The sequence below is a fragment of the Anarhichas minor genome, unplaced genomic scaffold (genome assembly GCF_050575085.1).
Source record: "Anarhichas minor isolate MPS153535 unplaced genomic scaffold, ASM5057508v1 ptg000007l, whole genome shotgun sequence".
NCBI classification, from domain to species: Eukaryota; Metazoa; Chordata; class Actinopteri; order Perciformes; family Anarhichadidae; genus Anarhichas; species Anarhichas minor.
In genome coordinates, this window is record NW_027466453.1 from 7,929,193 (window position 1) to 7,955,968 (window position 26,776).

The window sequence follows — 26,776 nt, forward strand, 5'->3', positions numbered from 1 at the left end:
CTTCTAGCAAAGTGAAATACATCTTTTGAACTGACAACTAAATCCATATTGCACACCTTACAGCAATTTGGTTTTCTATGTTCTCATGATTTCATTCAATCAAAATGGTACCTGTAGATATTCAAGGAAAACTTTGTTTTCAACAGAAACTACAGCAGAGATATCTGTTTTGCCAAACTACAAGGATGAAACTTGCAGGTAAAATAATCTGTCAGAAGTGGGGTTTGAACCCACGCCTCCATTTGGAGACCAGAAGTCTCTTTGCTGAGTAAGGAGTGAATCCTTGAGTCTGGCGCCTTAGACCACTCGGCCATCCTGACAGGTGAAACCCAAATTGTGCCTGGGATTCACGAGTTACATCTAAATAGACATCATGGGTTGCCTCGATCGCAAGGTTCTGCTCTATTCGGCGTAACGAAAATGTCGTTGTCTCATGAATTTGATTTGAAGTTAGCTCATGAATGAGATTTGGAAGGGCTTTAATTTTAAAATGCTACATCAAAATGTCCTGTAACACACCCAAGTATAGCTAGGGTAAACGCCTACAAATTCATCCCAGGTTAAGCCCTAGTCTGAAACTCTGAAGCCCAACGTGGGGCTCAAACCCACGACCCTGAGATTAAGAGTCTCATGCTCTGCCGTCTGAGCTAGCCGGGCCTGGTACATCAAACAAAAGGTTGAGAGTTCGAATCCCACCTTGGGTGATAGTCTTTTGTACTGTGGACTACTGTTCTCAGGGGTGGCCTTCAGTCCTGTAACATACACCTCCGCCAACCCATCCCCCACTGTTGACATCAGTGGTCTGGGAGGATGCTGATTGTCGGCTTGATTCTAACACCAACTCCAGCTGGATTTACATTGACATTCTGTGTAACTTCTAGCAAAGTGAAATACATCTTTTGAACTGACAACTACATCCATGTTGCACACCTTACAGCAATTTGGTTTTCTATGTTCTCATGATTTCATTCAGTCAAAATGGTATCTGTAGATATTCAAGGAAGACTTTATTTTCAACAGAAACTACAGCAGAGATATCTGTTTTGCCAAACTACAAGGATGAAACTTGCAGGTAAAATAATCTGTCAGAAGTGGGGTTTGAACCCACGCCTCCATTTGGAGACCAGAAGTCTCTTTGCTGAGTAAGGAGTGAACCCTTGAGTCTGGCGCCTTAGACCACTCGGCCATCCTGACAGGTGAAACCCAAATTGTGCCTGGGATTCACGAGTTACATCTAAATAGACATCATGGGTTGCCTCGATCGCAAGGTTCTGCTCTATTCGGCGTAACGAAAATGTCGTTGTCTCATGAATTTGATTTGAAGTTAGCTCATGAATGAGATTTGGAAGGGCTTTAATTTTAAAATGCTACATCAAAATGTCCTGTAACACACCCAAGTATAGCTAGGGTAAATGCCTACAAATTCATCCCAGGTTAAGCCCTAGTCTGAAACTCTGAAGCCCAACGTGGGGCTCAAACCCACGACCCTGAGATTAAGAGTCTCATGCTCTGCCGTCTGAGCTAGCCGGGCCTGGTACATCAAACAAAAGGTTGAGAGTTCGAATCCCACCTTGGGTGATAGTCTTTTGAACTGTGGACTACTGTTCTCAGGGGTGGCCTTCAGTCCTGTAACATACACCTCCGCCAACCCATCCCCCACTGTTGACATCAGTGGTCTGGGAGGATGCTGATTGTCGGCTTGATTCTAACACCAACTCCAGCTGGATTTACATTGACATTCTGTGTAACTTCTAGCAAAGTGAAATACATCTTTTGAACTGACAACTAAATCCATGTTGCACACCTTACAGCAATTTGGTTTTCTATGTTCTCATGATTTCATTCAGTCAAAATGGTACCTGTAGATATTCAAGGAAAACTTTGTTTTCAACAGAAACTACAGCAGAGATATCTGTTTTGCCAAACTACAAGGATGAAACTTGCAGGTAAAATAATCTGTCAGAAGTGGGGTTTGAACCCACGCCTCCATTTGGAGACCAGAAGTCTCTTTGCTGAGTAAGGAGTGAACCCTTGAGTCTGGCGCCTTAGACCACTCGGCCATCCTGACAGGTGAAACCCAAATTGTGCCTGGGATTCACGAGTTACATCTAAATAGACATCATGGGTTGCCTCGATCGCAAGGTTCTGCTCTATTCGGCGTAACGAAAATGTCGTTGTCTCATGAATTTGATTTGAAGTTAGCTCATGAATGAGATTTGGAAGGGCTTTAATTTTAAAATGCTACATCAAAATGTCCTGTAACACACCCAAGTATAGCTAGGGTAAATGCCTACAAATTCATCCCAGGTTAAGCCCTAGTCTGAAACTCTGAAGCCCAACGTGGGGCTCAAACCCAAGACCCTGAGATTAAGAGTCTCATGCTCTGCCGTCTGAGCTAGCCGGGCCTGGTACATCAAACAAAAGGTTGAGAGTTCGAATCCCACCTTGGGTGATAGTCTTTTGTACTGTGGACTACTGTTCTCAGGGGTGGCCTTCAGTCCTGTAACATACACCTCCGCCAACCCATCCCCCACTGTTGACATCAGTGGTCTGGGAGGATGCTGATTGTCGGCTTGATTCTAACACCAACTCCAGCTGGATTTACATTGACATTCTGTGTAACTTCTAGCAAAGTGAAATACATCTTTTGAACTGACAACTAAATCCATGTTGCACACCTTACAGCAATTTGGTTTTCTATGTTCTCATGATTTCATTCAGTCAAAATGGTACCTGTAGATATTCAAGGAAAACTTTGTTTTCAACAGAAACTACAGCAGAGATATCTGTTTTGCCAAACTACAAGGATGAAACTTGCAGGTAAAATAATCTGTCAGAAGTGGGGTTTGAACCCACGCCTCCATTTGGAAACCAGAAGTCTCTTTGCTGAGTAAGGAGTGAACCCTTGAGCCTGGCGCCTTAGACCACTCGGCCATCTTGACAGGTGAAACCCAAATTGTGCCTGGGGTTCACGAGTTACATCTAAATAGACATCATGGGTTGCCTCGATCGCAAGGTTCTGCGCTATTCGGCGTAACGAAAATGTCGTTGTCTCATGAATTTGATTTGAAGTTAGCTCATGAATGAGATTTGGAAGGGCTTTAATTTTAAAATGCTACATCAGAATGTCCTGTAACAAACCCAAGTATAGCTAGGGTAAAAGCCTACAAATTCATCCCAGGTTAAGTCCTAGTCTGAAACTCTGAAGCCCAACGTGGGGCTCGAACCCACGACCCTGAGATTAAGAGTCTCATGCTCTGCCGTCTGAGCTAGCCGGGCCTGGTACATCAAACAAAAGGTTGAGAGTTCGAATCCCACCTTGGGTGATAGTCTTTTGAACTGTGGACTACTGTTCTCAGGGGTGGCCTTCAGTCCTGTAACACACACCTCCGCCAACCCATCCCCCACTGTTGACATCAGTGGTCTGGGAGGATGCTGATTGTCGGCTTGATTCTAACACCAACTCCAGCTGGATTTACATTGACATTCTGTGTAACTTCTAGCAAAGTGAAATACATCTTTTGAACTGACAACTAAATCCATGTTGCACACCTTACAGCAATTTGGTTTTCTATGTTCTCATGATTTCATTCAGTCAAAATGGTACCTGTAGATATTCAAGGAAAACTTTGTTTTCAACAGAAACTACAGCAGAGATATCTGTTTTGCCAAACTACAAGGATGAAACTTGCAGGTAAAATAATCTGTCAGAAGTGGGGTTTGAACCCACGCCTCCATTTGGAGACCAGAAGTCTCTTTGCTGAGTAAGGAGTGAACCCTTGAGTCTGGCGCCTTAGACCACTCGGCCATCCTGACAGGTGAAACCCAAATTGTGCCTGGGATTCACGAGTTACATCTAAATAGACATCATGGGTTGCCTCGATCGCAAGGTTCTGCTCTATTCGGCGTAACGAAAATGTCGTTGTCTCATGAATTTGATTTGAAGTTAGCTCATGAATGAGATTTGGAAGGGCTTTAATTTTAAAATGCTACATCAAAATGTCCTGTAACACACCCAAGTATAGCTAGGGTAAATGCCTACAAATTCATCCCAGGTTAAGCCCTAGTCTGAAACTCTGAAGCCCAACGTGGGGCTCAAACCCACGACCCTGAGATTAAGAGTCTCATGCTCTGCCGTCTGAGCTAGCCGGGCCTGGTACATCAAACAAAAGGTTGAGAGTTCGAATCCCACCTTGGGTGATAGTCTTTTGTACTGTGGACTACTGTTCTCAGGGGTGGCCTTCAGTCCTGTAACATACACCTCTGCCAACCCATCCCCCACTGTTGACATCAGTGGTCTGGGAGGATGCTGATTGTCGGCTTGATTCTAACACCAACTCCAGCTGGATTTACATTGACATTCTGTGTAACTTCTAGCAAAGTGAAATACATCTTTTGAACTGACAACTAAATCCATGTTGCACACCTTACAGCAATTGGTTTTCTATGTTCTCATGATTTCATTCAGTCAAAATGGTACCTGTAGATATTCAAGGAAAACTTTGTTTTCAACAGAAACTACAGCAGAGATATCTGTTTTGCCAAACTACAAGGATGAAACTTGCAGGTAAAATAATCTGTCAGAAGTGGGGTTTGAACCCACGCCTCCATTTGGAGACCAGAAGTCTCTTTGCTGAGTAAGGAGTGAACCCTTGAGTCTGGCGCCTTAGACCACTCGGCCATCCTGACAGGTGAAACCCAAATTGTGCCTGGGATTCACGAGTTACATCTAAATAGACATCATGGGTTGCCTCGATCGCAAGGTTCTGCTCTATTCGGCGTAACGAAAATGTCGTTGTCTCATGAATTTGATTTGAAGTTAGCTCATGAATGAGATTTGGAAGGGCTTTAATTTTAAAATGCTACATCAAAATGTCCTGTAACACACCCAAGTATAGCTAGGGTAAATGCCTACAAATTCATCCCAGGTTAAGCCCTAGTCTGAAACTCTGAAGCCCAACGTGGGGCTCAAACCCAAGACCCTGAGATTAAGAGTCTCATGCTCTGCCGTCTGAGCTAGCCGGGCCTGGTACATCAAACAAAAGGTTGAGAGTTCGAATCCCACCTTGGGTGATAGTCTTTTGTACTGTGGACTACTGTTCTCAGGGGTGGCCTTCAGTCCTGTAACATACACCTCCGCCAACCCATCCCCCACTGTTGACATCAGTGGTCTGGGAGGATGCTGATTGTCGGCTTGATTCTAACACCAACTCCAGCTGGATTTACATTGACATTCTGTGTAACTTCTAGCAAAGTGAAATACATCTTTTGAACTGACAACTAAATCCATGTTGCACACCTTACAGCAATTTGGTTTTCTATGTTCTCATGATTTCATTCAGTCAAAATGGTACCTGTAGATATTCAAGGAAAACTTTGTTTTCAACAGAAACTACAGCAGAGATATCTGTTTTGCCAAACTACAAGGATGAAACTTGCAGGTAAAATAATCTGTCAGAAGTGGGGTTTGAACCCACGCCTCCATTTGGAAACCAGAAGTCTCTTTGCTGAGTAAGGAGTGAACCCTTGAGCCTGGCGCCTTAGACCACTCGGCCATCTTGACAGGTGAAACCCAAATTGTGCCTGGGGTTCACGAGTTACATCTAAATAGACATCATGGGTTGCCTCGATCGCAAGGTTCTGCGCTATTCGGCGTAACGAAAATGTCGTTGTCTCATGAATTTGATTTGAAGTTAGCTCATGAATGAGATTTGGAATGGCTTTAATTTTAAAATGCTACATCAGAATGTCCTGTAACAAACCCAAGTATAGCTAGGGTAAAAGCCTACAAATTCATCCCAGGTTAAGTCCTAGTCTGAAACTCTGAAGCCCAACGTGGGGCTCGAACCCACGACCCTGAGATTAAGAGTCTCATGCTCTGCCGTCTGAGCTAGCCGGGCCTGGTACATCAAACAAAAGGTTGAGAGTTCGAATCCCACCTTGGGTGATAGTCTTTTGTACTGTGGACTACTGTTCTCAGGGGTGGCCTTCAGTCCTGTAACACACACCTCCGCCAACCCATCCCCCACTGTTGACATCAGTGGTCTGGGAGGATGCTGATTGTCGGCTTGATTCTAACACCAACTCCAGCTGGATTTACATTGACATTCTGTGTAACTTCTAGCAAAGTGAAATACATCTTTTGAACTGACAACTAAATCCATGTTGCACACCTTACAGCAATTTGGTTTTCTATGTTCTCATGATTTCATTCAGTCAAAATGGTACCTGTAGATATTCAAGGAAAACTTTGTTTTCAACAGAAACTACAGCAGAGATATCTGTTTTGCCAAACTACAAGGATGAAACTTGCAGGTAAAATAATCTGTCAGAAGTGGGGTTTGAACCCACGCCTCCATTTGGAGACCAGAAGTCTCTTTGCTGAGTAAGGAGTGAACCCTTGAGTCTGGCGCCTTAGACCACTCGGCCATCCTGACAGGTGAAACCCAAATTGTGCCTGGGATTCACGAGTTACATCTAAATAGACATCATGGGTTGCCTCGATCGCAAGGTTCTGCTCTATTCGGCGTAACGAAAATGTCGTTGTCTCATGAATTTGATTTGAAGTTAGCTCATGAATGAGATTTGGAAGGGCTTTAATTTTAAAATGCTACATCAGAATGTCCTGTAACACACCCAAGTATAGCTAGGGTAAAAGCCTACAAATTCATCCCAGGTTAAGTCCTAGTCTGAAACTCTAAAGCCCAACGTGGGGCTCAAACCCATGACCCTGAGATTAAGAGTCTCATGCTCTGCCGTCTGAGCTAGCCGGGCCTGGTACATCAAACAAAAGGTTGAGAGTTCGAATCCCACCTTGGGTGATAGTCTTTTGTACTGTGGACTACTGTTCTCAGGGGTGGCCTTCAGTCCTGTAACACACACCTCCGCCAACCCATCCCCCACTGTTGACATCAGTGGTCTGGGAGGATGCTGATTGTCGGCTTGATTCTAACACCAACTCCAGCTGGATTTACATTGACATTCTGTGTAACTTCTAGCAAAGTGAAATACATCTTTTGAACTGACAACTAAATCCATATTGCACACCTTACAGCAATTTGGTTTTCTATGTTCTCATGATTTCATTCAATCAAAATGGTACCTGTAGATATTCAAGGAAAACTTTGTTTTCAACAGAAACTACAGCAGAGATATCTGTTTTGCCAAACTACAAGGATGAAACTTGCAGGTAAAATAATCTGTCAGAAGTGGGGTTTGAACCCACGCCTCCATTTGGAGACCAGAAGTCTCTTTGCTGAGTAAGGAGTGAATCCTTGAGTCTGGCGCCTTAGACCACTCGGCCATCCTGACAGGTGAAACCCAAATTGTGCCTGGGATTCACGAGTTACATCTAAATAGACATCATGGGTTGCCTCGATCGCAAGGTTCTGCTCTATTCGGCGTAACGAAAATGTCGTTGTCTCATGAATTTGATTTGAAGTTAGCTCATGAATGAGATTTGGAAGGGCTTTAATTTTAAAATGCTACATCAAAATGTCCTGTAACACACCCAAGTATAGCTAGGGTAAATGCCTACAAATTCATCCCAGGTTAAGCCCTAGTCTGAAACTCTGAAGCCCAACGTGGGGCTCAAACCCACGACCCTGAGATTAAGAGTCTCATGCTCTGCCGTCTGAGCTAGCCGGGCCTGGTACATCAAACAAAAGGTTGAGAGTTCGAATCCCACCTTGGGTGATAGTCTTTTGTACTGTGGACTACTGTTCTCAGGGGTGGCCTTCAGTCCTGTAACATACACCTCCGCCAACCCATCCCCCACTGTTGACATCAGTGGTCTGGGAGGATGCTGATTGTCGGCTTGATTCTAACACCAACTCCAGCTGGATTTACATTGACATTCTGTGTAACTTCTAGCAAAGTGAAATACATCTTTTGAACTGACAACTACATCCATGTTGCACACCTTACAGCAATTTGGTTTTCTATGTTCTCATGATTTCATTCAGTCAAAATGGTATCTGTAGATATTCAAGGAAGACTTTATTTTCAACAGAAACTACAGCAGAGATATCTGTTTTGCCAAACTACAAGGATGAAATTTGCAGGTAAAATAATCTGTCAGAAGTGGGGTTTGAACCCACGCCTCCATTTGGAGACCAGAAGTCTCTTTGCTGAGTAAGGAGTGAACCCTTGAGTCTGGCGCCTTAGACCACTCGGCCATCCTGACAGGTGAAACCCAAATTGTGCCTGGGATTCACGAGTTACATCTAAATAGACATCATGGGTTGCCTCGATCGCAAGGTTCTGCTCTATTCGGCGTAACGAAAATGTCGTTGTCTCATGAATTTGATTTGAAGTTAGCTCATGAATGAGATTTGGAAGGGCTTTCATTTTAAAATGCTACATCAGAATGTCCTGTAACAAACCCAAGTATAGCTAGGGTAAAAGCCTACAAATTCATCCCAGGTTAAGTCCTAGTCTGAAACTCTGAAGCCCAACGTGGGGCTCGAACCCACGACCCTGAGATTAAGAGTCTCATGCTCTGCCGTCTGAGCTAGCCGGGCCTGGTACATCAAACAAAAGGTTGAGAGTTCGAATCCCACCTTGGGTGATAGTCTTTTGTACTGTGGACTACTGTTCTCAGGGGTGGCCTTCAGTCCTGTAACATACACCTCCGCCAACCCATCCCCCACTGTTGACATCAGTGGTCTGGGAGGATGCTGATTGTCGGCTTGATTCTAACACCAACTCCAGCTGGATTTACATTGACATTCTGTGTAACTTCTAGCAAAGTGAAATACATCTTTTGAACTGACAACTAAATCCATGTTGCACACCTTACAGCAATTTGGTTTTCTATGTTCTCATGATTTCATTCAGTCAAAATGGTACCTGTAGATATTCAAGGAAAACTTTGTTTTCAACAGAAACTACAGCAGAGATATCTGTTTTGCCAAACTACAAGGATGAAACTTGCAGGTAAAATAATCTGTCAGAAGTGGGGTTTGAACCCACGCCTCCATTTGGAGACCAGAAGTCTCTTTGCTGAGTAAGGAGTGAACCCTTGAGTCTGGCGCCTTAGACCACTCGGCCATCCTGACAGGTGAAACCCAAATTGTGCCTGGGATTCACGAGTTACATCTAAATAGACATCATGGGTTGCCTCGATCGCAAGGTTCTGCTCTATTCGGCGTAACGAAAATGTCGTTGTCTCATGAATTTGATTTGAAGTTAGCTCATGAATGAGATTTGGAAGGGCTTTAATTTTAAAATGCTACATCAGAATGTCCTGTAACAAACCCAAGTATAGCTAGGGTAAAAGCCTACAAATTCATCCCAGGTTAAGTCCTAGTCTGAAACTCTGAAGCCCAACGTGGGGCTCGAACCCACGACCCTGAGATTAAGAGTCTCATGCTCTGCAGTCTGAGCTAGCCGGGCCTGGTACATCAAACAAAAGGTTGAGAGTTCGAATCCCACCTTGGGTGATAGTCTTTTGTACTGTGGACTACTGTTCTCAGGGGTGGCCTTCAGTCCTGTAACATACACCTCCGCCAACCCATCCCCCACTGTTGACATCAGTGGTCTGGGAGGATGCTGATTGTCGGCTTGATTCTAACACCAACTCCAGCTGGATTTACATTGACATTCTGTGTAACTTCTAGCAAAGTGAAATACATCTTTTGAACTGACAACTAAATCCATGTTGCACACCTTACAGCAATTTGGTTTTCTATGTTCTCATGATTTCATTCAGTCAAAATGGTACCTGTAGATATTCAAGGAAAACTTTGTTTTCAACAGAAACTACAGCAGAGATATCTGTTTTGCCAAACTACAAGGATGAAACTTGCAGGTAAAATAATCTGTCAGAAGTGGGGTTTGAACCCACGCCTCCATTTGGAAACCAGAAGTCTCTTTGCTGAGTAAGGAGTGAACCCTTGAGCCTGGCGCCTTAGACCACTCGGCCATCTTGACAGGTGAAACCCAAATTGTGCCTGGGGTTCACGAGTTACATCTAAATAGACATCATGGGTTGCCTCGATCGCAAGGTTCTGCGCTATTCGGCGTAACGAAAATGTCGTTGTCTCATGAATTTGATTTGAAATTAGCTCATGAATGAGATTTGGAAGGGCTTTAATTTTAAAATGCTACATCAAAATGTCCTGTAACACACCCAAGTATAGCTCGGGTAAATGCCTACAAATTCATCCCAGGTTAAGCCCTAGTCTGAAACTCTGAAGCCCAACGTGGGGCTCAAACCCACGACCCTGAGATTAAGAGTCTCATGCTCTGCCGTCTGAGCTAGCCGGGCCTGGTACATCAAACAAAAGGTTGAGAGTTCGAATCCCACCTTGGGTGATAGTCTTTTGTACTGTGGACTACTGTTCTCAGGGGTGGCCTTCAGTCCTGTAACATACACCTCCGCCAACCCATCCCCCACTGTTGACATCAGTGGTCTGGGAGGATGCTGATTGTCGGCTTGATTCTAACACCAACTCCAGCTGGATTTACATTGACATTCTGTGTAACTTCTAGCAAAGTGAAATACATCTTTTGAACTGACAACTACATCCATGTTGCACACCTTACAGCAATTTGGTTTTCTATGTTCTCATGATTTCATTCAGTCAAAATGGTATCTGTAGATATTCAAGGAAGACTTTATTTTCAACAGAAACTACAGCAGAGATATCTGTTTTGCCAAACTACAAGGATGAAATTTGCAGGTAAAATAATCTGTCAGAAGTGGGGTTTGAACCCACGCCTCCATTTGGAGACCAGAAGTCTCTTTGCTGAGTAAGGAGTGAACCCTTGAGTCTGGCGCCTTAGACCACTCGGCCATCCTGACAGGTGAAACCCAAATTGTGCCTGGGATTCACGAGTTACATCTAAATAGACATCATGGGTTGCCTCGATCGCAAGGTTCTGCTCTATTCGGCGTAACGAAAATGTCGTTGTCTCATGAATTTGATTTGAAGTTAGCTCATGAATGAGATTTGGAAGGGCTTTCATTTTAAAATGCTACATCAGAATGTCCTGTAACAAACCCAAGTATAGCTAGGGTAAAAGCCTACAAATTCATCCCAGGTTAAGTCCTAGTCTGAAACTCTGAAGCCCAACGTGGGGCTCGAACCCACGACCCTGAGATTAAGAGTCTCATGCTCTGCCGTCTGAGCTAGCCGGGCCTGGTACATCAAACAAAAGGTTGAGAGTTCGAATCCCACCTTGGGTGATAGTCTTTTGTACTGTGGACTACTGTTCTCAGGGGTGGCCTTCAGTCCTGTAACATACACCTCCGCCAACCCATCCCCCACTGTTGACATCAGTGGTCTGGGAGGATGCTGATTGTCGGCTTGATTCTAACACCAACTCCAGCTGGATTTACATTGACATTCTGTGTAACTTCTAGCAAAGTGAAATACATCTTTTGAACTGACAACTAAATCCATGTTGCACACCTTACAGCAATTTGGTTTTCTATGTTCTCATGATTTCATTCAGTCAAAATGGTACCTGTAGATATTCAAGGAAAACTTTGTTTTCAACAGAAACTACAGCAGAGATATCTGTTTTGCCAAACTACAAGGATGAAACTTGCAGGTAAAATAATCTGTCAGAAGTGGGGTTTGAACCCACGCCTCCATTTGGAGACCAGAAGTCTCTTTGCTGAGTAAGGAGTGAACCCTTGAGTCTGGCGCCTTAGACCACTCGGCCATCCTGACAGGTGAAACCCAAATTGTGCCTGGGATTCACGAGTTACATCTAAATAGACATCATGGGTTGCCTCGATCGCAAGGTTCTGCTCTATTCGGCGTAACGAAAATGTCGTTGTCTCATGAATTTGATTTGAAGTTAGCTCATGAATGAGATTTGGAAGGGCTTTAATTTTAAAATGCTACATCAGAATGTCCTGTAACAAACCCAAGTATAGCTAGGGTAAAAGCCTACAAATTCATCCCAGGTTAAGTCCTAGTCTGAAACTCTGAAGCCCAACGTGGGGCTCGAACCCACGACCCTGAGATTAAGAGTCTCATGCTCTGCAGTCTGAGCTAGCCGGGCCTGGTACATCAAACAAAAGGTTGAGAGTTCGAATCCCACCTTGGGTGATAGTCTTTTGTACTGTGGACTACTGTTCTCAGGGGTGGCCTTCAGTCCTGTAACATACACCTCCGCCAACCCATCCCCCACTGTTGACATCAGTGGTCTGGGAGGATGCTGATTGTCGGCTTGATTCTAACACCAACTCCAGCTGGATTTACATTGACATTCTGTGTAACTTCTAGCAAAGTGAAATACATCTTTTGAACTGACAACTAAATCCATGTTGCACACCTTACAGCAATTTGGTTTTCTATGTTCTCATGATTTCATTCAGTCAAAATGGTACCTGTAGATATTCAAGGAAAACTTTGTTTTCAACAGAAACTACAGCAGAGATATCTGTTTTGCCAAACTACAAGGATGAAACTTGCAGGTAAAATAATCTGTCAGAAGTGGGGTTTGAACCCACGCCTCCATTTGGAAACCAGAAGTCTCTTTGCTGAGTAAGGAGTGAACCCTTGAGCCTGGCGCCTTAGACCACTCGGCCATCTTGACAGGTGAAACCCAAATTGTGCCTGGGGTTCACGAGTTACATCTAAATAGACATCATGGGTTGCCTCGATCGCAAGGTTCTGCGCTATTCGGCGTAACGAAAATGTCGTTGTCTCATGAATTTGATTTGAAATTAGCTCATGAATGAGATTTGGAAGGGCTTTAATTTTAAAATGCTACATCAAAATGTCCTGTAACACACCCAAGTATAGCTCGGGTAAATGCCTACAAATTCATCCCAGGTTAAGCCCTAGTCTGAAACTCTGAAGCCCAACGTGGGGCTCAAACCCATGACCCTGAGATTAAGAGTCTCATGCTCTGCCGTCTGAGCTAGCCGGGCCTGGTACATCAAACAAAAGGTTGAGAGTTCGAATCCCACCTTGGGTGATAGTCTTTTGTACTGTGGACTACTGTTCTCAGGGGTGGCCTTCAGTCCTGTAACATACACCTCTGCCAACCCATCCCCCACTGTTGACATCAGTGGTCTGGGAGGATGCTGATTGTCGGCTTGATTCTAACACCAACTCCAGCTGGATTTACATTGACATTCTGTGTAACTTCTAGCAAAGTGAAATACATCTTTTGAACTGACAACTAAATCCATGTTGCACACCTTACAGCAATTGGTTTTCTATGTTCTCATGATTTCATTCAGTCAAAATGGTACCTGTAGATATTCAAGGAAAACTTTGTTTTCAACAGAAACTACAGCAGAGATATCTGTTTTGCCAAACTACAAGGATGAAACTTGCAGGTAAAATAATCTGTCAGAAGTGGGGTTTGAACCCACGCCTCCATTTGGAGACCAGAAGTCTCTTTGCTGAGTAAGGAGTGAACCCTTGAGTCTGGCGCCTTAGACCACTCGGCCATCCTGACAGGTGAAACCCAAATTGTGCCTGGGATTCACGAGTTACATCTAAATAGACATCATGGGTTGCCTCGATCGCAAGGTTCTGCTCTATTCGGCGTAACGAAAATGTCGTTGTCTCATGAATTTGATTTGAAGTTAGCTCATGAATGAGATTTGGAAGGGCTTTAATTTTAAAATGCTACATCAGAATGTCCTGTAACACACCCAAGTATAGCTAGGGTAAAAGCCTACAAATTCATCCCAGGTTAAGTCCTAGTCTGAAACTCTAAAGCCCAACGTGGGGCTCAAACCCACGACCCTGAGATTAATAGTCTCATGCTCTGCCATCTGAGCTAGCCGGGCCTGGTACATCAAACAAAAGGTTGAGAGTTCGAATCCCACCTTGGGTGATAGTCTTTTGTACTGTGGACTACTGTTCTCAGGGGTGGCCTTCAGTCCTGTAACACACACCTCCGCCAACCCATCCCCCACTGTTGACATCAGTGGTCTGGGAGGATGCTGATTGTCAGCTTGATTCTAACACCAACTCCAGCTGGATTTACATTGACATTCTGTGTAACTTCTAGCAAAGTGAAATACATCTTTTGAACTGACAACTAAATCTATGTTGCACACCTTACAGCAATTTGGTTTTCTATGTTCTCATGATTTCATTCAGTCAAAATGGTACCTGTAGATATTCAAGGAAAACTTTGTTTTCAACAGAAACTACAGCAGAGATATCTGTTTTGCCAAACTACAAGGATGAAACTTGCAGGTAAAATAATCTGTCAGAAGTGGGGTTTGAACCCACGCCTCCATTTGGAGACCAGAAGTCTCTTTGCTGAGTAAGGAGTGAACCCTTGAGTCTGGCGCCTTAGACCACTCGGCCATCCTGACAGGTGAAACCCAAATTGTGCCTGGGGTTCACGAGTTACATCTAAATAGACATCATGGGTTGCCTCGATCGCAAGGTTCTGCTCTATTCGGCGTAACGAAAATGTCGTTGTCTCATGAATTTGATTTGAAGTTAGCTCATGAATGAGATTTGGAAGGGCTTTCATTTTAAAATGCTACATCAGAATGTCCTGTAACAAACCCAAGTATAGCTAGGGTAAAAGCCTACAAATTCATCCCAGGTTAAGTCCTAGTCTGAAACTCTGAAGCCCAACGTGGGGCTCTAACCCACGACCCTGAGATTAAGAGTCTCATGCTCTGCCGTCTGAGCTAGCCGGGCCTGGTACATCAAACAAAAGGTTGAGAGTTCGAATCCCACCTTGGGTGATAGTCTTTTGTACTGTGGACTACTGTTCTCAGGGGTGGCCTTCAGTCCTGTAACATACACCTCCGCCAACCCATCCCCCACTGTTGACATCAGTGGTCTGGGAGGATGCTGATTGTCAGCTTGATTCTAACACCAACTCCAGCTGGATTTACATTGACATTCTGTGTAACTTCTAGCAAAGTGAAATACATCTTTTGAACTGACAACTAAATCCATGTTGCACACCTTACAGCAATTTGGTTTTCTATGTTCTCATGATTTCATTCAGTCAAAATGGTACCTGTAGATATTCAAGGAAAACTTTGTTTTCAACAGAAACTACAGCAGAGATATCTGTTTTGCCAAACTACAAGGATGAAACTTGCAGGTAAAATAATCTGTCAGAAGTGGGGTTTGAACCCACGCCTCCATTTGGAAACCAGAAGTCTCTTTGCTGAGTAAGGAGTGAACCCTTGAGCCTGGCGCCTTAGACCACTCGGCCATCTTGACAGGTGAAACCCAAATTGTGCCTGGGGTTCACGAGTTACATCTAAATAGACATCATGGGTTGCCTCGATCGCAAGGTTCTGCGCTATTCGGCGTAACGAAAATGTCGTTGTCTCATGAATTTGATTTGAAATTAGCTCATGAATGAGATTTGGAAGGGCTTTAATTTTAAAATGCTACATCAAAATGTCCTGTAACACACCCAAGTATAGCTCGGGTAAATGCCTACAAATTCATCCCAGGTTAAGCCCTAGTCTGAAACTCTGAAGCCCAACGTGGGGCTCAAACCCATGACCCTGAGATTAAGAGTCTCATGCTCTGCCGTCTGAGCTGGCCGGGCCTGGTACATCAAACAAAAGGTTGAGAGTTCGAATCCCACCTTGGGTGATAGTCTTTTGTACTGTGGACTACTGTTCTCAGGGGTGGCCTTCAGTCCTGTAACATACACCTCTGCCAACCCATCCCCCACTGTTGACATCAGTGGTCTGGGAGGATGCTGATTGTCGGCTTGATTCTAACACCAACTCCAGCTGGATTTACATTGACATTCTGTGTAACTTCTAGCAAAGTGAAATACATCTTTTGAACTGACAACTAAATCCATGTTGCACACCTTACAGCAATTGGTTTTCTATGTTCTCATGATTTCATTCAGTCAAAATGGTACCTGTAGATATTCAAGGAAAACTTTGTTTTCAACAGAAACTACAGCAGAGATATCTGTTTTGCCAAACTACAAGGATGAAACTTGCAGGTAAAATAATCTGTCAGAAGTGGGGTTTGAACCCACGCCTCCATTTGGAGACCAGAAGTCTCTTTGCTGAGTAAGGAGTGAACCCTTGAGTCTGGCGCCTTAGACCACTCGGCCATCCTGACAGGTGAAACCCAAATTGTGCCTGGGATTCACGAGTTACATCTAAATAGACATCATGGGTTGCCTCGATCGCAAGGTTCTGCTCTATTCGGCGTAACGAAAATGTCGTTGTCTCATGAATTTGATTTGAAGTTAGCTCATGAATGAGATTTGGAAGGGCTTTAATTTTAAAATGCTACATCAGAATGTCCTGTAACACACCCAAGTATAGCTAGGGTAAAAGCCTACAAATTCATCCCAGGTTAAGTCCTAGTCTGAAACTCTAAAGCCCAACGTGGGGCTCAAACCCACGACCCTGAGATTAATAGTCTCATGCTCTGCCATCTGAGCTAGCCGGGCCTGGTACATCAAACAAAAGGTTGAGAGTTCGAATCCCACCTTGGGTGATAGTCTTTTGTACTGTGGACTACTGTTCTCAGGGGTGGCCTTCAGTCCTGTAACACACACCTCCGCCAACCCATCCCCCACTGTTGACATCAGTGGTCTGGGAGGATGCTGATTGTCAGCTTGATTCTAACACCAACTCCAGCTGGATTTACATTGACATTCTGTGTAACTTCTAGCAAAGTGAAATACATCTTTTGAACTGACAACTAAATCTATGTTGCACACCTTACAGCAATTTGGTTTTCTATGTTCTCATGATTTCATTCAGTCAAAATGGTACCTGTAGATATTCAAGGAAAACTTTGTTTTCAACAGAAACTACAGCAGAGATATCTGTTTTGCCAAACTACAAGGATGAAACTTGCAGGTAAAATAATCTGTCAGAAGTGGGGTTTGAACCCACGCCTCCATTTGGAGACCAGAAGTCTCTTTGCTGAGTAAGGAGTGAACCCTTGAGTCTGGCGCCTTAGACCACTCGGCCATCCTGACAGGTGAAACCCAAATTGTGCCTGGGGTTCACGAGTTACATCTAAATAGACATCATGGGTTGCCTCGATCGCAAGGTTCTGCTCTATTCGGCGTAACGAAAATGTCGTTGTCTCATGAATTTGATTTGAAGTTAGCTCATGAATGAGATTTGGAAGGGCTTTAATTTTAAAATGCTACATCAAAATGTCCTGTAACACACCCAAGTATAGCTAGGGTAAACGCCTACAAATTCATCCCAGGTTAAGCCCTAGTCTGAAACTCTGAAGCCCAACGTGGGGCTCGAACCCACGACCCTGAGATTAAGAGTCTCATGCTCTGCCGTCTGAGCTAGCCGGGCCTGGTACATCAAACAAAAGGTTGAGAGTTCGAATCCCACCTTGGGTGATAGTCTTTTGTACTGTGGACTACTGTTCTCAGGGGTGGCCTTCAGTCCTGTAACACACACCTCCGCCAACCCATCCCCCACTGTTGACATCAGTGGTCTGGGAGGATGCTGATTGTCAGCTTGATTCTAACACCAACTCCAGCTGGATTTACATTGACATTCTGTGTAACTTCTAGCAAAGTGAAATACATCTTTTGAACTGACAACTAAATCTATGTTGCACACCTTACAGCAATTTGGTTTTCTATGTTCTCATGATTTCATTCAGTCAAAATGGTACCTGTAGATATTCAAGGAAAACTTTGTTTTCAACAGAAACTACAGCAGAGATATCTGTTTTGCCAAACTACAAGGATGAAACTTGCAGGTAAAATAATCTGTCAGAAGTGGGGTTTGAACCCACACCTCCATTTGGAGACCAGAAGTCTCTTTGCTGAGTAAGGAGTGAACCCTTGAGTCTGGCGCCTTAGACCACTCGGCCATCCTGACAGGTGAAACCCAAATTGTGCCTGGGATTCACGAGTTACATCTAAATAGACATCATGGGTTGCCTCGATCGCAAGGTTCTGCTCTATTCGGCGTAACGAAAATGTCGTTGTCTCATGAATTTGATTTGAAGTTAGCTCATGAATGAGATTTGGAAGGGCTTTAATTTTAAAATGCTACATCAGAATGTCCTGTAACAAACCCAAGTATAGCTAGGGTAAAAGCCTACAAATTCATCCCAGGTTAAGTCCTAGTCTGAAACTCTGAAGCCCAACGTGGGGCTCGAACCCACGACCCTGAGATTAAGAGTCTCATGCTCTGCCGTCTGAGCTAGCCGGGCCTGGTACATCAAACAAAAGGTTGAGAGTTCGAATCCCACCTTGGGTGATAGTCTTTTGTACTGTGGACTACTGTTCTCAGGGGTGGCCTTCAGTCCTGTAACACACACCTCCGCCAACCCATCCCCCACTGTTGACATCAGTGGTCTGGGAGGATGCTGATTGTCGGCTTGATTCTAACACCAACTCCAGCTGGATTTACATTGACATTCTGTGTAACTTCTAGCAAAGTGAAATACATCTTTTGAACTGACAACTAAATCCATGTTGCACACCTTACAGCAATTTGGTTTTCTATGTTCTCATGATTTCATTCAGTCAAAATGGTACCTGTAGATATTCAAGGAAAACTTTGTTTTCAACAGAAACTACAGCAGAGATATCTGTTTTGCCAAACTACAAGGATGAAACTTGCAGGTAAAATAATCTGTCAGAAGTGGGGTTTGAACCCACGCCTCCATTTGGAGACCAGAAGTCTCTTTGCTAAGTAAGGAGAGAACCCTTGAGTCTGGCGCCTTAGACCACTCGGCCATCCTGACAGGTGAAACCCAAATTGTGCCTGGGGTTCACGAGTTACATCTAAATAGACATCATGGGTTGCCTCGATCGCAAGGTTCTGCTCTATTCGGCGTAACGAAAATGTCGTTGTCTCATGAATTTGATTTGAAGTTAGCTCATGAATGAGATTTGGAAGGGCTTTAATTTTAAAATGCTACATCAAAATGTCCTGTAACACACCCAAGTATAGCTAGGGTAAACGCCTACAAATTCATCCCAGGTTAGGCCCTAGTCTGAAACTCTGAAGCCCAACGTGGGGCTCGAACCCACGACCCTGAGATTAAGAGTCTCATGCTCTGCCGTCTGAGCTAGCCGGGCCTGGTACATCAAACAAAAGGTTGAGAGTTCGAATCCCACCTTGGGTGATAGTCTTTTGTACTGTGGACTACTGTTCTCAGGGGTGGCCTTCAGTCCTGTAACACACACCTCCGCCAACCCATCCCCCACTGTTGACATCAGTGGTCTGGGAGGATGCTGATTGTCAGCTTGATTCTAACACCAACTCCAGCTGGATTTACATTGACATTCTGTGTAACTTCTAGCAAAGTGAAATACATCTTTTGAACTGACAACTAAATCCATGTTGCACACCTTACAGCAATTTGGTTTTCTATGTTCTCATGATTTCATTCAGTCAAAATGGTACCTGTAGATATTCCAGGAAAACTTTGTTTTCAACAGAAACTACAGCAGAGATATCTGTTTTGCCAAACTACAAGGATGAAACTTGCAGGTAAAATAATCTGTCAGAAGTGGGGTTTGAACCCACGCCTCCATTTGGAGACCAGAAGTCTCTTTGCTGAGTAAGGAGTGAACCCTTGAGTCTGGCGCCTTAGACCACTCTGCCATCCTGACAGGTGAAACCCAAATTGTGCCTGGGGTTCACGAGTTACATCTAAATAGACATCATGGGTTGCCTCGATCGCAAGGTTCTGCTCTATTCGGCGTAACGAAAATGTCGTTGTCTCATGAATTTGATTTGAAGTTAGCTCATGAATGAGATTTGGAAGGGCTTTAATTTTAAAATGCTACATCAGAATGTCCTGTAACACACCCAAGTATAGCTAGGGTAAACGCCTACAAATTCATCCCAGGTTAAGCCCTAGTCTGAAACTCTGAAGCCCAACGTGGGGCTCGAACCCACGACCCTGAGATTAAGAGTCTCATGCTCTGCCGTCTGAGCTAGCCGGGCCTGGTACATCAAACAAAAGGTTGAGAGTTCGAATCCCACCTTGGGTGATAGTCTTTTGTACTGTGGACTACTGTTCTCAGGGGTGGCCTTCAGTCCTGTAACACACACCTCCGCCAACCCATCCCCCACTGTTGACATCAGTGGTCTGGGAGGATGCTGATTGTCGGCTTGATTCTAACACCAACTCCAGCTGGATTTACATTGACATTCTGTGTAATTTCTAGCAAAGTGAAATACATCTTTTGAACTGACAACTAAATCCATGTTGCACACCTTACAGCAATTTGGTTTTCTATGTTCTCATGATTTCATTCAGTCAAAATGGTACCTGTAGATATTCAAGGAAAACTTTGTTTTCAACAGAAACTACAGCAGAGATATCTGTTTTGCCAAACTACAAGGATGAAACTTGCAGGTAAAATAATCTGTCAGAAGTGGGGTTTGAACCCACGCCTCCATTTGGAGACCAGAAGTCTCTTTGCTGAGTAAGGAGTGAACCCTTGAGTCTGGCGCCTTAGACCACTCTGCCATCCTGACAGGTGAAACCCAAATTGTGCCTGGGGTTCACGAGTTACATCTAAATAGACATCATGGGTTGCCTCGATCGCAAGGTTCTGCTCTATTCGGCGTAACGAAAATGTCGTTGTCTCATGAATTTGATTTGAAGTTAGCTCATGAATGAGATTTGGAAGGGCTTTAATTTTAAAATGCTACATCAAAATGTCCTGTAACACACCCAAGTATAGCTAGGGTAAACGCCTACAAATTCATCCCAGGTTAAGTCCTAGTCTGAAACTCCGAAGCCCAACGTGGGGCTCGAACCCACGACCCTGAGATTAAGAGTCTCATGCTCTGCCGTCTGAGCTAGCCGGGCCTGGTACATCAAACAAAAGGTTGAGAGTTCGAATCCCACCTTGGGTGATAGTCTTTTGTACTGTGGACTACTGTTCTCAGGGGTGGCCTTCAGTCCTGTAACACACACCTCCGCCAACCCATCCCCCACTGTTGACATCAGTGGTCTGGGAGGATGCTGATTGTCGGCTTGATTCTAACACCAACTCCAGCTGGATTTACATTGACATTCTGTGTAACTTCTAGCAAAGTGAAATACATCTTTTGAACTGACAACTAAATCCATGTTGCACACCTTACAGCAATTTGGTTTTCTATGTTCTCATGATTTCATTCAGTCAAAATGGTACCTGTAGATATTCAAGGAAAACTTTGTTTTCAACAGAAACTACAGCAGAGATATCTGTTTTGCCAAACTACAAGGATGAAACTTGCAGGTAAAATAATCTGTCAGAAGTGGGGTTTGAACCCACGCCTCCATTTGGAGACCAGAAGTCTCTTTGCTAAGTAAGGAGAGAACCCTTGAGTCTGGCGCCTTAGACCACTCGGCCATCCTGACAGGTGAAACCCAAATTGTGCCTGGGGTTCACGAGTTACATCTAAATAGACATCATGGGTTGCCTCGATCGCAAGGTTCTGCTCTATTCGGCGTAACGAAAATGTCGTTGTCTCATGAATTTGATTTGAAGTTAGCTCATGAATGAGATTTGGAAGGGCTTTAATTTTAAAATGCTACATCAAAATGTCCTGTAACACACCCAAGTATAGCTAGGGTAAACGCCTACAAATTCATCCCAGGTTAGGCCCTAGTCTGAAACTCTGAAGCCCAACGTGGGGCTCGAACCCACGACCCTGAGATTAAGAGTCTCATGCTCTGCCGTCTGAGCTAGCCGGGCCTGGTACATCAAACAAAAGGTTGAGAGTTCGAATCCCACCTTGGGTGATAGTCTTTTGTACTGTGGACTACTGTTCTCAGGGGTGGCCTTCAGTCCTGTAACACACACCTCCGCCAACCCATCCCCCACTGTTGACATCAGTGGTCTGGGAGGATGCTGATTGTCAGCTTGATTCTAACACCAACTCCAGCTGGATTTACATTGACATTCTGTGTAACTTCTAGCAAAGTGAAATACATCTTTTGAACTGACAACTAAATCCATGTTGCACACCTTACAGCAATTTGGTTTTCTATGTTCTCATGATTTCATTCAGTCAAAATGGTACCTGTAGATATTCCAGGAAAACTTTGTTTTCAACAGAAACTACAGCAGAGATATCTGTTTTGCCAAACTACAAGGATGAAACTTGCAGGTAAAATAATCTGTCAGAAGTGGGGTTTGAACCCACGCCTCCATTTGGAGACCAGAAGTCTCTTTGCTGAGTAAGGAGTGAACCCTTGAGTCTGGCGCCTTAGACCACTCGGCCATCCTGACAGGTGAAACCCAAATTGTGCCTGGGGTTCACGAGTTACATCTAAATAGACATCATGGGTTGCCTCGATCGCAAGGTTCTGCTCTATTCGGCGTAACGAAAATGTCGTTGTCTCATGAATTTGATTTGAAGTTAGCTCATGAATGAGATTTGGAAGGGCTTTAATTTTAAAATGCTACATCAGAATGTCCTGTAACACACCCAAGTATAGCTAGGGTAAAAGCCTACAAATTCATCCCAGGTTAAGTCCTAGTCTGAAAATCTGAAGCCCAACGTCGGGCTCGAACCCACGACCCTGAGATTAAGAGTCTCATGCTCTGCCGTCTGAGCTAGCCGGGCCTGGTACATCAAACAAAAGGTTGAGAGTTCGAATCCCACCTTGGGTGATAGTCTTTTGTACTGTGGACTACTGTTCTCAGGGGTGGCCTTCAGTCCTGTAACACACACCTCCGCCAACCCATCCCCCACTGTTGACATCAGTGGTCTGGGAGGATGCTGATTGTCGGCTTGATTCTAACACCAACTCCAGCTGGATTTACATTGACATTCTGTGTAACTTCTAGCAAAGTGAAATACATCTTTTGAACTGACAACTAAATCCATGTTGCACACCTTACAGCAATTTGGTTTTCTATGTTCTCATGATTTCATTCAGTCAAAATGGTACCTGTAGATATTCAAGGAAAACTTTGTTTTCAACAGAAACTACAGCAGAGATATCTGTTTTGCCAAACTACAAGGATGAAACTTGCAGGTAAAATAATCTGTCAGAAGTGGGGTTTGAACCCACGCCTCCATTTGGAGACCAGAAGTCTCTTTGCTGAGTAAGGAGTGAACCCTTGAGTCTGGCGCCTTAGACCACTCTGCCATCCTGACAGGTGAAACCCAAATTGTGCCTGGGGTTCACGAGTTACATCTAAATAGACATCATGGGTTGCCTCGATCGCAAGGTTCTGCTCTATTCGGCGTAACGAAAATGTCGTTGTCTCATGAATTTGATTTGAAGTTAGCTCATGAATGAGATTTGGAAGGGCTTTAATTTTAAAATGCTACATCAAGATGTCCTGTAACACACCCAAGTATAGCTAGGGTAAACGCCTACAAATTCATCCCAGGTTAAGCCCTAGTCTGAAACTCTGAAGCCCAACGTGGGGCTCGAACCCACGACCCTGAGATTAAGAGTCTCATGCTCTGCCGTCTGAGCTAGCCGGGCCTGGTACATCAAACAAAAGGTTGAGAGTTCGAATCCCACCTTGGGTGATAGTCTTTTGTACTGTGGACTACTGTTCTCAGGGGTGGCCTTCAGTCCTGTAACACACACCTCCGCCAACCCATCCCCCACTGTTGACATCAGTGGTCTGGGAGGATGCTGATTGTCGGCTTGATTCTAACACCAACTCCAGCTGGATTTACATTGACATTCTGTGTAATTTCTAGCAAAGTGAAATACATCTTTTGAACTGACAACTAAATCCATGTTGCACACCTTACAGCAATTTGGTTTTCTATGTTCTCATGATTTCATTCAGTCAAAATGGTACCTGTAGATATTCAAGGAAAACTTTGTTTTCAACAGAAACTACAGCAGAGATATCTGTTTTGCCAAACTACAAGGATGAAACTTGCAGGTAAAATAATCTGTCAGAAGTGGGGTTTGAACCCACGCCTCCATTTGGAGACCAGAAGTCTCTTTGCTGAGTAAGGAGTGAACCCTTGAGTCTGGCGCCTTAGACCACTCTGCCATCCTGACAGGTGAAACCCAAATTGTGCCTGGGGTTCACGAGTTACATCTAAATAGACATCATGGGTTGCCTCGATCGCAAGGTTCTGCTCTATTCGGCGTAACGAAAATGTCGTTGTCTCATGAATTTGATTTGAAGTTAGCTCATGAATGAGATTTGGAAGGGCTTTAATTTTAAAATGCTACATCAAAATGTCCTGTAACACACCCAAGTATAGCTAGGGTAAACGCCTACAAATTCATCCCAGGTTAAGTCCTAGTCTGAAACTCCGAAGCCCAACGTGGGGCTCGAACCCACGACCCTGAGATTAAGAGTCTCATGCTCTGCCGTCTGAGCTAGCCGGGCCTGGTACATCAAACAAAAGGTTGAGAGTTCGAATCCCACCTTGGGTGATAGTCTTTTGTACTGTGGACTACTGTTCTCAGGGGTGGCCTTCAGTCCTGTAACACACACCTCCGCCAACCCATCCCCCACTGTTGACATCAGTGGTCTGGGAGGATGCTGATTGTCGGCTTGATTCTAACACCAACTCCAGCTGGATTTACATTGACATTCTGTGTAACTTCTAGCAAAGTGAAATACATCTTTTGAACTGACAACTAAATCCATGTTGCACACCTTACAGCAATTTGGTTTTCTATGTTCTCATGATTTCATTCAGTCAAAATGGTACCTGTAGATATTCAAGGAAAACTTTGTTTTCAACAGAAACTACAGCAGAGATATCTGTTTTGCCAAACTACAAGGATGAAACTTGCAGGTAAAATAATCTGTCAGAAGTGGGGTTTGAACCCACGCCTCCATTTGGAGACCAGAAGTCTCTTTGCTGAGTAAGGAGTGAACCCTTGAGTCTGGCGCCTTAGACCACTCTGCCATCCTGACAGGTGAAACCCAAATTGTGCCTGGGGTTCACGAGTTACATCTAAATAGACATCATGGGTTGCCTCGATCGCAAGGTTCTGCTCTATTCGGCGTAACGAAAATGTCGTTGTCTCATGAATTTGATTTGAAGTTAGCTCATGAATGAGATTTGGAAGGGCTTTAATTTTAAAATGCTACATCAAGATGTCCTGTAACACACCCAAGTATAGCTAGGGTAAACGCCTACAAATTCATCCCAGGTTAAGCCCTAGTCTGAAACTCTGAAGCCCAACGTGGGGCTCGAACCCACGACCCTGAGATTAAGAGTCTCATGCTCTGCCGTCTGAGCTAGCCGGGCCTGGTACATCAAACAAAAGGTTGAGAGTTCGAATCCCACCTTGGGTGATAGTCTTTTGTACTGTGGACTACTGTTCTCAGGGGTGGCCTTCAGTCCTGTAACACACACCTCCGCCAACCCATCCCCCACTGTTGACATCAGTGGTCTGGGAGGATGCTGATTGTCGGCTTGATTCTAACACCAACTCCAGCTGGATTTACATTGACATTCTGTGTAATTTCTAGCAAAGTGAAATACATCTTTTGAACTGACAACTAAATCCATGTTGCACACCTTACAGCAATTTGGTTTTCTATGTTCTCATGATTTCATTCAGTCAAAATGGTACCTGTAGATATTCAAGGAAAACTTTGTTTTCAACAGAAACTACAGCAGAGATATCTGTTTTGCCAAACTACAAGGATGAAACTTGCAGGTAAAATAATCTGTCAGAAGTGGGGTTTGAACCCACGCCTCCATTTGGAGACCAGAAGTCTCTTTGCTGAGTAAGGAGTGAACCCTTGAGTCTGGCGCCTTAGACCACTCTGCCATCCTGACAGGTGAAACCCAAATTGTGCCTGGGGTTCACGAGTTACATCTAAATAGACATCATGGGTTGCCTCGATCGCAAGGTTCTGCTCTATTCGGCGTAACGAAAATGTCGTTGTCTCATGAATTTGATTTGAAGTTAGCTCATGAATGAGATTTGGAAGGGCTTTAATTTTAAAATGCTACATCAAAATGTCCTGTAACACACCCAAGTATAGCTAGGGTAAACGCCTACAAATTCATCCCAGGTTAAGTCCTAGTCTGAAACTCCGAAGCCCAACGTGGGGCTCGAACCCACGACCCTGAGATTAAGAGTCTCATGCTCTGCCGTCTGAGCTAGCCGGGCCTGGTACATCAAACAAAAGGTTGAGAGTTCGAATCCCACCTTGGGTGATAGTCTTTTGTACTGTGGACTACTGTTCTCAGGGGTGGCCTTCAGTCCTGTAACACACACCTCCGCCAACCCATCCCCCACTGTTGACATCAGTGGTCTGGGAGGATGCTGATTGTCGGCTTGATTCTAACACCAACTCCAGCTGGATTTACATTGACATTCTGTGTAACTTCTAGCAAAGTGAAATACATCTTTTGAACTGACAACTAAATCCATGTTGCACACCTTACAGCAATTTGGTTTTCTATGTTCTCATGATTTCATTCAGTCAAAATGGTACCTGTAGATATTCAAGGAAAACTTTGTTTTCAACAGAAACTACAGCAGAGATATCTGTTTTGCCAAACTACAAGGATGAAACTTGCAGGTAAAATAATCTGTCAGAAGTGGGGTTTGAACCCATGCCTCCATTTGGAGACCAGAAGTCTCTTTGCTAAGTAAGGAGAGAACCCTTGAGTCTGGCGCCTTAGACCACTCGGCCATCCTGACAGGTGAAACCCAAATTGTGCCTGGGGTTCACGAGTTACATCTAAATAGACATCATGGGTTGCCTCGATCGCAAGGTTCTGCTCTATTCGGCGTAACGAAAATGTCGTTGTCTCATGAATTTGATTTGAAGTTAGCTCATGAATGAGATTTGGAAGGGCTTTAATTTTAAAATGCTACATCAAAATGTCCTGTAACACACCCAAGTATAGCTAGGGTAAACGCCTACAAATTCATCCCAG

General features: G+C 44.1%; 53 non-coding genes across 53 annotated transcripts; all 53 read right to left on the reverse strand.

The window, feature by feature from the left end:
• Positions 1-209: 209 nt before the first annotated feature.
• Positions 210-320, reverse strand: trnal-caa (transfer RNA leucine (anticodon CAA)). Its single transcript has 2 exons — positions 283-320; positions 210-255 (listed from the first exon to the last, which is right to left on the reverse strand). It is a non-coding gene; the product is annotated as a tRNA-Leu (tRNA).
• A 264-nt stretch (positions 321-584) lies between these two features.
• trnak-cuu (transfer RNA lysine (anticodon CUU)) lies at positions 585-657 on the reverse strand. Its single transcript has one exon. It is a non-coding gene; the product is annotated as a tRNA-Lys (tRNA).
• Positions 658-1,083: 426 nt separating this feature from the next.
• Positions 1,084-1,194, reverse strand: trnal-caa (transfer RNA leucine (anticodon CAA)). The gene is made up of 2 exons: positions 1,157-1,194; positions 1,084-1,129 (listed from the first exon to the last, which is right to left on the reverse strand). It is a non-coding gene; the product is annotated as a tRNA-Leu (tRNA).
• A 264-nt stretch (positions 1,195-1,458) lies between these two features.
• Positions 1,459-1,531, reverse strand: trnak-cuu (transfer RNA lysine (anticodon CUU)). Its single transcript has one exon. It is a non-coding gene; the product is annotated as a tRNA-Lys (tRNA).
• Positions 1,532-1,957: 426 nt separating this feature from the next.
• trnal-caa (transfer RNA leucine (anticodon CAA)) lies at positions 1,958-2,068 on the reverse strand. The gene is made up of 2 exons: positions 2,031-2,068; positions 1,958-2,003 (listed from the first exon to the last, which is right to left on the reverse strand). It is a non-coding gene; the product is annotated as a tRNA-Leu (tRNA).
• Positions 2,069-2,831: 763 nt separating this feature from the next.
• On the reverse strand, positions 2,832-2,942 carry trnal-caa (transfer RNA leucine (anticodon CAA)). The gene is made up of 2 exons: positions 2,905-2,942; positions 2,832-2,877 (listed from the first exon to the last, which is right to left on the reverse strand). It is a non-coding gene; the product is annotated as a tRNA-Leu (tRNA).
• Positions 2,943-3,206: 264 nt separating this feature from the next.
• trnak-cuu (transfer RNA lysine (anticodon CUU)) lies at positions 3,207-3,279 on the reverse strand. The gene has a single exon. It is a non-coding gene; the product is annotated as a tRNA-Lys (tRNA).
• Positions 3,280-3,705: 426 nt separating this feature from the next.
• On the reverse strand, positions 3,706-3,816 carry trnal-caa (transfer RNA leucine (anticodon CAA)). The gene is made up of 2 exons: positions 3,779-3,816; positions 3,706-3,751 (listed from the first exon to the last, which is right to left on the reverse strand). It is a non-coding gene; the product is annotated as a tRNA-Leu (tRNA).
• Positions 3,817-4,080: 264 nt separating this feature from the next.
• On the reverse strand, positions 4,081-4,153 carry trnak-cuu (transfer RNA lysine (anticodon CUU)). Its single transcript has one exon. It is a non-coding gene; the product is annotated as a tRNA-Lys (tRNA).
• A 425-nt stretch (positions 4,154-4,578) lies between these two features.
• On the reverse strand, positions 4,579-4,689 carry trnal-caa (transfer RNA leucine (anticodon CAA)). The gene is made up of 2 exons: positions 4,652-4,689; positions 4,579-4,624 (listed from the first exon to the last, which is right to left on the reverse strand). It is a non-coding gene; the product is annotated as a tRNA-Leu (tRNA).
• A 763-nt stretch (positions 4,690-5,452) lies between these two features.
• Positions 5,453-5,563, reverse strand: trnal-caa (transfer RNA leucine (anticodon CAA)). Its single transcript has 2 exons — positions 5,526-5,563; positions 5,453-5,498 (listed from the first exon to the last, which is right to left on the reverse strand). It is a non-coding gene; the product is annotated as a tRNA-Leu (tRNA).
• A 264-nt stretch (positions 5,564-5,827) lies between these two features.
• trnak-cuu (transfer RNA lysine (anticodon CUU)) lies at positions 5,828-5,900 on the reverse strand. The gene has a single exon. It is a non-coding gene; the product is annotated as a tRNA-Lys (tRNA).
• A 426-nt stretch (positions 5,901-6,326) lies between these two features.
• On the reverse strand, positions 6,327-6,437 carry trnal-caa (transfer RNA leucine (anticodon CAA)). Its single transcript has 2 exons — positions 6,400-6,437; positions 6,327-6,372 (listed from the first exon to the last, which is right to left on the reverse strand). It is a non-coding gene; the product is annotated as a tRNA-Leu (tRNA).
• A 763-nt stretch (positions 6,438-7,200) lies between these two features.
• On the reverse strand, positions 7,201-7,311 carry trnal-caa (transfer RNA leucine (anticodon CAA)). The gene is made up of 2 exons: positions 7,274-7,311; positions 7,201-7,246 (listed from the first exon to the last, which is right to left on the reverse strand). It is a non-coding gene; the product is annotated as a tRNA-Leu (tRNA).
• A 264-nt stretch (positions 7,312-7,575) lies between these two features.
• trnak-cuu (transfer RNA lysine (anticodon CUU)) lies at positions 7,576-7,648 on the reverse strand. The gene has a single exon. It is a non-coding gene; the product is annotated as a tRNA-Lys (tRNA).
• A 426-nt stretch (positions 7,649-8,074) lies between these two features.
• trnal-caa (transfer RNA leucine (anticodon CAA)) lies at positions 8,075-8,185 on the reverse strand. The gene is made up of 2 exons: positions 8,148-8,185; positions 8,075-8,120 (listed from the first exon to the last, which is right to left on the reverse strand). It is a non-coding gene; the product is annotated as a tRNA-Leu (tRNA).
• Positions 8,186-8,449: 264 nt separating this feature from the next.
• On the reverse strand, positions 8,450-8,522 carry trnak-cuu (transfer RNA lysine (anticodon CUU)). Its single transcript has one exon. It is a non-coding gene; the product is annotated as a tRNA-Lys (tRNA).
• Positions 8,523-8,948: 426 nt separating this feature from the next.
• trnal-caa (transfer RNA leucine (anticodon CAA)) lies at positions 8,949-9,059 on the reverse strand. Its single transcript has 2 exons — positions 9,022-9,059; positions 8,949-8,994 (listed from the first exon to the last, which is right to left on the reverse strand). It is a non-coding gene; the product is annotated as a tRNA-Leu (tRNA).
• Positions 9,060-9,822: 763 nt separating this feature from the next.
• On the reverse strand, positions 9,823-9,933 carry trnal-caa (transfer RNA leucine (anticodon CAA)). The gene is made up of 2 exons: positions 9,896-9,933; positions 9,823-9,868 (listed from the first exon to the last, which is right to left on the reverse strand). It is a non-coding gene; the product is annotated as a tRNA-Leu (tRNA).
• Positions 9,934-10,197: 264 nt separating this feature from the next.
• Positions 10,198-10,270, reverse strand: trnak-cuu (transfer RNA lysine (anticodon CUU)). The gene has a single exon. It is a non-coding gene; the product is annotated as a tRNA-Lys (tRNA).
• A 426-nt stretch (positions 10,271-10,696) lies between these two features.
• On the reverse strand, positions 10,697-10,807 carry trnal-caa (transfer RNA leucine (anticodon CAA)). Its single transcript has 2 exons — positions 10,770-10,807; positions 10,697-10,742 (listed from the first exon to the last, which is right to left on the reverse strand). It is a non-coding gene; the product is annotated as a tRNA-Leu (tRNA).
• A 264-nt stretch (positions 10,808-11,071) lies between these two features.
• Positions 11,072-11,144, reverse strand: trnak-cuu (transfer RNA lysine (anticodon CUU)). Its single transcript has one exon. It is a non-coding gene; the product is annotated as a tRNA-Lys (tRNA).
• Positions 11,145-11,570: 426 nt separating this feature from the next.
• trnal-caa (transfer RNA leucine (anticodon CAA)) lies at positions 11,571-11,681 on the reverse strand. The gene is made up of 2 exons: positions 11,644-11,681; positions 11,571-11,616 (listed from the first exon to the last, which is right to left on the reverse strand). It is a non-coding gene; the product is annotated as a tRNA-Leu (tRNA).
• Positions 11,682-12,444: 763 nt separating this feature from the next.
• On the reverse strand, positions 12,445-12,555 carry trnal-caa (transfer RNA leucine (anticodon CAA)). Its single transcript has 2 exons — positions 12,518-12,555; positions 12,445-12,490 (listed from the first exon to the last, which is right to left on the reverse strand). It is a non-coding gene; the product is annotated as a tRNA-Leu (tRNA).
• Positions 12,556-13,317: 762 nt separating this feature from the next.
• On the reverse strand, positions 13,318-13,428 carry trnal-caa (transfer RNA leucine (anticodon CAA)). Its single transcript has 2 exons — positions 13,391-13,428; positions 13,318-13,363 (listed from the first exon to the last, which is right to left on the reverse strand). It is a non-coding gene; the product is annotated as a tRNA-Leu (tRNA).
• A 264-nt stretch (positions 13,429-13,692) lies between these two features.
• On the reverse strand, positions 13,693-13,765 carry trnan-auu (transfer RNA asparagine (anticodon AUU)). Its single transcript has one exon. It is a non-coding gene; the product is annotated as a tRNA-Asn (tRNA).
• A 426-nt stretch (positions 13,766-14,191) lies between these two features.
• Positions 14,192-14,302, reverse strand: trnal-caa (transfer RNA leucine (anticodon CAA)). Its single transcript has 2 exons — positions 14,265-14,302; positions 14,192-14,237 (listed from the first exon to the last, which is right to left on the reverse strand). It is a non-coding gene; the product is annotated as a tRNA-Leu (tRNA).
• Positions 14,303-14,566: 264 nt separating this feature from the next.
• Positions 14,567-14,639, reverse strand: trnak-cuu (transfer RNA lysine (anticodon CUU)). Its single transcript has one exon. It is a non-coding gene; the product is annotated as a tRNA-Lys (tRNA).
• A 426-nt stretch (positions 14,640-15,065) lies between these two features.
• On the reverse strand, positions 15,066-15,176 carry trnal-caa (transfer RNA leucine (anticodon CAA)). The gene is made up of 2 exons: positions 15,139-15,176; positions 15,066-15,111 (listed from the first exon to the last, which is right to left on the reverse strand). It is a non-coding gene; the product is annotated as a tRNA-Leu (tRNA).
• A 762-nt stretch (positions 15,177-15,938) lies between these two features.
• On the reverse strand, positions 15,939-16,049 carry trnal-caa (transfer RNA leucine (anticodon CAA)). The gene is made up of 2 exons: positions 16,012-16,049; positions 15,939-15,984 (listed from the first exon to the last, which is right to left on the reverse strand). It is a non-coding gene; the product is annotated as a tRNA-Leu (tRNA).
• Positions 16,050-16,313: 264 nt separating this feature from the next.
• trnan-auu (transfer RNA asparagine (anticodon AUU)) lies at positions 16,314-16,386 on the reverse strand. The gene has a single exon. It is a non-coding gene; the product is annotated as a tRNA-Asn (tRNA).
• A 426-nt stretch (positions 16,387-16,812) lies between these two features.
• trnal-caa (transfer RNA leucine (anticodon CAA)) lies at positions 16,813-16,923 on the reverse strand. Its single transcript has 2 exons — positions 16,886-16,923; positions 16,813-16,858 (listed from the first exon to the last, which is right to left on the reverse strand). It is a non-coding gene; the product is annotated as a tRNA-Leu (tRNA).
• Positions 16,924-17,187: 264 nt separating this feature from the next.
• trnak-cuu (transfer RNA lysine (anticodon CUU)) lies at positions 17,188-17,260 on the reverse strand. The gene has a single exon. It is a non-coding gene; the product is annotated as a tRNA-Lys (tRNA).
• Positions 17,261-17,686: 426 nt separating this feature from the next.
• Positions 17,687-17,797, reverse strand: trnal-caa (transfer RNA leucine (anticodon CAA)). The gene is made up of 2 exons: positions 17,760-17,797; positions 17,687-17,732 (listed from the first exon to the last, which is right to left on the reverse strand). It is a non-coding gene; the product is annotated as a tRNA-Leu (tRNA).
• Positions 17,798-18,061: 264 nt separating this feature from the next.
• Positions 18,062-18,134, reverse strand: trnak-cuu (transfer RNA lysine (anticodon CUU)). Its single transcript has one exon. It is a non-coding gene; the product is annotated as a tRNA-Lys (tRNA).
• Positions 18,135-18,560: 426 nt separating this feature from the next.
• Positions 18,561-18,671, reverse strand: trnal-caa (transfer RNA leucine (anticodon CAA)). The gene is made up of 2 exons: positions 18,634-18,671; positions 18,561-18,606 (listed from the first exon to the last, which is right to left on the reverse strand). It is a non-coding gene; the product is annotated as a tRNA-Leu (tRNA).
• Positions 18,672-18,935: 264 nt separating this feature from the next.
• trnak-cuu (transfer RNA lysine (anticodon CUU)) lies at positions 18,936-19,008 on the reverse strand. The gene has a single exon. It is a non-coding gene; the product is annotated as a tRNA-Lys (tRNA).
• Positions 19,009-19,434: 426 nt separating this feature from the next.
• Positions 19,435-19,545, reverse strand: trnal-caa (transfer RNA leucine (anticodon CAA)). The gene is made up of 2 exons: positions 19,508-19,545; positions 19,435-19,480 (listed from the first exon to the last, which is right to left on the reverse strand). It is a non-coding gene; the product is annotated as a tRNA-Leu (tRNA).
• Positions 19,546-19,809: 264 nt separating this feature from the next.
• Positions 19,810-19,882, reverse strand: trnak-cuu (transfer RNA lysine (anticodon CUU)). Its single transcript has one exon. It is a non-coding gene; the product is annotated as a tRNA-Lys (tRNA).
• A 426-nt stretch (positions 19,883-20,308) lies between these two features.
• On the reverse strand, positions 20,309-20,419 carry trnal-caa (transfer RNA leucine (anticodon CAA)). The gene is made up of 2 exons: positions 20,382-20,419; positions 20,309-20,354 (listed from the first exon to the last, which is right to left on the reverse strand). It is a non-coding gene; the product is annotated as a tRNA-Leu (tRNA).
• Positions 20,420-20,683: 264 nt separating this feature from the next.
• On the reverse strand, positions 20,684-20,756 carry trnak-cuu (transfer RNA lysine (anticodon CUU)). The gene has a single exon. It is a non-coding gene; the product is annotated as a tRNA-Lys (tRNA).
• Positions 20,757-21,182: 426 nt separating this feature from the next.
• On the reverse strand, positions 21,183-21,293 carry trnal-caa (transfer RNA leucine (anticodon CAA)). The gene is made up of 2 exons: positions 21,256-21,293; positions 21,183-21,228 (listed from the first exon to the last, which is right to left on the reverse strand). It is a non-coding gene; the product is annotated as a tRNA-Leu (tRNA).
• Positions 21,294-21,557: 264 nt separating this feature from the next.
• On the reverse strand, positions 21,558-21,630 carry trnak-cuu (transfer RNA lysine (anticodon CUU)). The gene has a single exon. It is a non-coding gene; the product is annotated as a tRNA-Lys (tRNA).
• A 426-nt stretch (positions 21,631-22,056) lies between these two features.
• Positions 22,057-22,167, reverse strand: trnal-caa (transfer RNA leucine (anticodon CAA)). Its single transcript has 2 exons — positions 22,130-22,167; positions 22,057-22,102 (listed from the first exon to the last, which is right to left on the reverse strand). It is a non-coding gene; the product is annotated as a tRNA-Leu (tRNA).
• Positions 22,168-22,930: 763 nt separating this feature from the next.
• Positions 22,931-23,041, reverse strand: trnal-caa (transfer RNA leucine (anticodon CAA)). The gene is made up of 2 exons: positions 23,004-23,041; positions 22,931-22,976 (listed from the first exon to the last, which is right to left on the reverse strand). It is a non-coding gene; the product is annotated as a tRNA-Leu (tRNA).
• A 264-nt stretch (positions 23,042-23,305) lies between these two features.
• On the reverse strand, positions 23,306-23,378 carry trnak-cuu (transfer RNA lysine (anticodon CUU)). The gene has a single exon. It is a non-coding gene; the product is annotated as a tRNA-Lys (tRNA).
• Positions 23,379-23,804: 426 nt separating this feature from the next.
• Positions 23,805-23,915, reverse strand: trnal-caa (transfer RNA leucine (anticodon CAA)). The gene is made up of 2 exons: positions 23,878-23,915; positions 23,805-23,850 (listed from the first exon to the last, which is right to left on the reverse strand). It is a non-coding gene; the product is annotated as a tRNA-Leu (tRNA).
• Positions 23,916-24,179: 264 nt separating this feature from the next.
• Positions 24,180-24,252, reverse strand: trnak-cuu (transfer RNA lysine (anticodon CUU)). The gene has a single exon. It is a non-coding gene; the product is annotated as a tRNA-Lys (tRNA).
• Positions 24,253-24,678: 426 nt separating this feature from the next.
• Positions 24,679-24,789, reverse strand: trnal-caa (transfer RNA leucine (anticodon CAA)). The gene is made up of 2 exons: positions 24,752-24,789; positions 24,679-24,724 (listed from the first exon to the last, which is right to left on the reverse strand). It is a non-coding gene; the product is annotated as a tRNA-Leu (tRNA).
• Positions 24,790-25,053: 264 nt separating this feature from the next.
• Positions 25,054-25,126, reverse strand: trnak-cuu (transfer RNA lysine (anticodon CUU)). Its single transcript has one exon. It is a non-coding gene; the product is annotated as a tRNA-Lys (tRNA).
• Positions 25,127-25,552: 426 nt separating this feature from the next.
• Positions 25,553-25,663, reverse strand: trnal-caa (transfer RNA leucine (anticodon CAA)). The gene is made up of 2 exons: positions 25,626-25,663; positions 25,553-25,598 (listed from the first exon to the last, which is right to left on the reverse strand). It is a non-coding gene; the product is annotated as a tRNA-Leu (tRNA).
• Positions 25,664-25,927: 264 nt separating this feature from the next.
• Positions 25,928-26,000, reverse strand: trnak-cuu (transfer RNA lysine (anticodon CUU)). The gene has a single exon. It is a non-coding gene; the product is annotated as a tRNA-Lys (tRNA).
• A 426-nt stretch (positions 26,001-26,426) lies between these two features.
• On the reverse strand, positions 26,427-26,537 carry trnal-caa (transfer RNA leucine (anticodon CAA)). The gene is made up of 2 exons: positions 26,500-26,537; positions 26,427-26,472 (listed from the first exon to the last, which is right to left on the reverse strand). It is a non-coding gene; the product is annotated as a tRNA-Leu (tRNA).
• Between the last annotated feature and the right edge of the window lie 239 nt (positions 26,538-26,776).